Raw genomic sequence first — 4,363 nt, forward strand, 5'->3', positions numbered from 1 at the left:
AGTGCAGAAGTTAAACCTGTACAAAAACCTACAGAAAGGTGTAGAAGCCATTTTGCATCAATCCCAAAATTCCTCCAGTGAGAAGCAGGAGAGGTATAAGGAAGTTGGGTATATGTAAGCAATACTTGAACATCTATAGCCAATGTGAAAAGTCTAAGTACAGAAAAAAATGTAAATGGATGAGCCTATCATCTGTTTATCTACAGGATAGATCATCAGGGCTTAGAAAAGGAAACCTTCAAATTCTTAGCACTGAAACATCAGTTACCAAACAGGACACCCCACATACAGTCAACAGCCCTGTGGTTCTTGAGCTTATACATTGGACCCACTTGGGAAGCTCTTAAAATCCTGATGCTCAGGTTTCATCCCAGACCAATTAAATCTCTGAAGGTGTGTGCCATTATTTGTATAATTAGCTCCCAAGAAATTCTAATATACAACCAGAGTTAAGGGTCAGTTTCTAGTCCAATGCTCAATGAAAAGGTAAGCTTTGGGTTTTGTTTTTAATGAACAACTGCAATTGTCTAAGCCAGTATCTCCCAAACATTTTGGGACACAATCTTCAGTAAGCATGGACCTAATTTATGCCTAACAAATAAAAGCATCAAGAACCAATCCTCGGCAGATTGCACTGGCTCATGCCTATAATCCCAGCGCTTTAGGAAGCCAAAGTGGGTGGATCGCTTGAGGTCAGGAGTTTGAGACCAGCCTGGCCAGCATGGTGAAACCCCGTCTCTACTAAAAATACAAAAATTAGCCAGGCATGGTGGCAGGTGCCTGTGATCCCAGCTACTTAGGAAGCTGAGGCAGGAAAATCACTTGAACCTGGGAGGCGGAGGTTACAGTGAGCTGAGATCGTGCTATTGCACTCCAGCCTGGTAACAAGAATGAGACTCCATCTAAAAAAAAAAAAAAAAAAATCCTCACCTGATCCTTGTGATGCACTATTTTGTTTAATTCTGTTTTCTTATTTTTAAATACTGGTCTTGATCAGGTTTATAAACACTGGACTAAGAATCTGCATTTCGTAAAGAAAAGCTTTATTGTCTCATATAAACATGGGCTTAGAAAGCTGGATACAGCCAAGTGAAGAAACAGCAAATCTTAACATGGTTGAATTTTATGGCTAATTTCAGAGAACAGGTTTGAAGTCCTCCCATGGAATTTTCAATGATGATACAAGTGCATTTTCACAGTGCTAGTCCATCCCTGGCTATGTGCATGCCAACTTTGATCACTCCACCACTGGAGAGAACACAGGTCTTGGAGCTAGATAGAACTAAGTTCTAATTAACATACATGTTAGCTTGGTCAGAGTGTCACCCCATTTTCCCACCTGTAAAATGGGGGAAACAATGCCTTTCTAGATCATTGTGAAGCCTGAGTAAAGACACCTGGCACAGTGCCGGATCGCTGAAAGATACTCAGAAAGGGCCAGTTTACTTCTACTCTTTGAGTCTTATTTTCAAGTTCAAAGTCATTTTCCCTATAACTCATGGACAAGAGACATTGTTGGTTGTCACAACTGGGGTAGAAAGGTGTTCTTATCTGATGGTTGGAGGCGAGCGATGCTGTTAAATATCCTACAAGGCACAGGACAGCCCCTACAATGGATGAGCCAGCCCCAAATGTTAATGTGCTAAAGTTGGGAAACCCAGTGCTAGAGGAAGCCACCATGGCAGAAACTGGTCCAGTCAAGGTTATATAGGTTTGGATGAAAAAATGAAGATTCACAGAAATTGGGTTAGTTGCCTAAAAACCATAGCACTTGAGGGGCCAGCAAGGTTCAAACTCTTGAACATGACACCAAATATTTTCCTATCCCAAAAAGTATTATTTCCACTACACCATACTCCCTGCCATATGCCCTGAAGCAGTGTAAGAATTGTTAAGAGGCCCTTGCTATGCAATTCTAAGAAAATGAAACCTCAAGTGACTGAAAAGCTGGTTATCCTAGAAGTTTCAAGTATGCCCTGTATTCTTACATTATTTCCAAATCACATGCTAATACGGATTCAAAGATCACTAGTTTTGACTGGTTGTCTTTTAAGCCTCCAAGGCTAAGAAACTAGACCACTACAAGTAAACCACAGCACACGTGACAGAGCAAATAGAGGAACATTTCTCATCAGTCTGCCCACTTAGAGCTTAACCATACCAAAATTACTCAGTACTTGGAGAAAGGCAACCTCTCTCCAAATACTTGTAAAGACTCAATCTCCCCAGAAGAGCTGTGTCATTGTTTTGTGCTATGAAAACATGATAAATAGCAAGAGATATTACTCCACAGCAATCAAACACCACAGGCAAAATAGAAGTCTGGATACAAATTGACAAGTGCTAATGATGTAGAAAAAAGTATCTTGAATGCTGCTTACAAAAGCAAGTCATTAATCACAGTAGCTAAAGTTTTTGGCCCTTCAGAAACTAACTTCCAATAGACTATTTTGCAGAGGCAAGTTACACTAGTCAAATTAACTGCACCATTCTTTTTGATGAATAATCAAACATAATAAAAACCAAGCAAACTTTGGGGATTTTACTCAAGAAAAGTAAGTTAATCATGCTCACACATAACCAATATTCATGACAAAGGAGACTCGAAATTCAGCTATTAGTCAAAATGGACATTATTTAGGAATATTGTCACAAAATGACAATTTAAAATGAAATGTAAAATGTAATTCCTAAACAGCATTTATTCAAACTGGTGCATACTGTTGAGATCCTAGATGATTACTAGGTATATATCACACTGTGAGAGCCAATGACACTAAGTAATCAACAAGACAATACTTTTTCTTACATCCAAAAATGCAGTCCACTGAGGCCAGACTGACTGATGCTCCCTCCCATTATCAGGTTCTATTTTAGGGCAGGAGGAAAAACATATTTTCCCATTCATAGTTTTTAAAAACTTTTTAATGGACTTCCTACTGTACACAGAACACAAACCTATCTTCACCTCTCAATGTGTAAATGCGTATCTACTGAGTATATATTAGTGTGCATTAAAGTCATTCAGAAAACACAAAAACCACAAAAAAACAGATTAATTTGCCTAAAAATTTAAAGTTGCTCAATGGTACAGCAGTTAGAAATTATGAAGTAGGGAAATGCTGAATAGCTGACATGGTTAAGATCTTTAGTAAGAATTTTTTTTTTTTAAAGATGGGGTTTCACCATGCTGGTCAGGCTGGTCTTGAACTCCCAACCCCTCAGGTGATCCGCCTGCCTTGGCCTCCAAAGTGCTTGGATTACAGGCGTGAGCTACCACGTCTGGCCAGAACATCTTACATTCCAATATTAGAAATGAGTACAATATGCAATTCATGAAAAATAGCCAGATTCTAAAATGTCGAAGCACTTATCAGACATACAAATGACAAGCTACCTGGTCTAGATAGACTGAAGTGTTGAATTTAATTTAATAACTTACATCACACCAGAAGCATCAGAGCTGAGGAAATAAACCTCAGCAGTCAAGTGTTATTAAACCTCATGGTTTGAAGATACTACTCCATGTGAAGTGTGGAGCACAGAGTAGCTAAATAGCAGTTATAATAAATTGGTTACAGTTTTAAGATTAATCCCTCGGAGGAGGGAAAGTTGGCCCTCATCAAGACCACAAATGGCTGGGAATGGTGGCTCACCCATGTAATCCCAGCACTTTGGTAAGTTAAGGCATACAGATCGCTTGAGCCCAGGAGTTCAAGAACAGCTTGGGGAACATAGCGAAACCCCATTTCTACCACAAAAGAAATAACAAACTGTTGCACCCTAGTGAGCAGCTGGTTACTTGTCATCTATCCTAAGTAAATGTGACTTCTCTACTACCCCAAACACGACTTCAATTCTGTGCTTACAAAATAACCAGATAAAATTCACTGCAGCATTATTTAGAACAACAAAAATGAGAAAACACCTAAATCCACCAATAGCGAGATTGGTACTTTTAAGTATGTCTTTATAATGAACTCACTACATTTATGCAGTTACAACACCTGACTGTATTTACTGATTGCCCTGGTATAGAGTTTTTTAAAAACAGCCTACAGCACTATAACATAGACACCCACACAGATATAACTCCTTCATTAGAGGGAAAAGGCTCCAAGAATGTATAACAAAGTGTTAACAATGTTTTTTTCTGGGTGGAGGAATTTTAAGTTATATTCACTTTACAGTATTTTTAAAATGTGTTAATGTAATAAATATGCTACTTTTCTGTCAGGAGAAAACCATTTTACCTTAGAAAAGAGGTAAGATAAGCAGCAAAAAAATTGGATCTTGACACTAACTTCGTTTCTGCTAGAATTGTCTCCCCCATCCCATTTTTAAAATTAGTGACAAAATCAAG

This window comes from Sapajus apella, unplaced genomic scaffold (genome assembly GCF_009761245.1).
Source record: "Sapajus apella isolate SASKATOON/1434 unplaced genomic scaffold, GSC_monkey_1.0 scaffold32, whole genome shotgun sequence".
Classification (NCBI taxonomy): domain Eukaryota; kingdom Metazoa; phylum Chordata; class Mammalia; order Primates; family Cebidae; genus Sapajus; species Sapajus apella.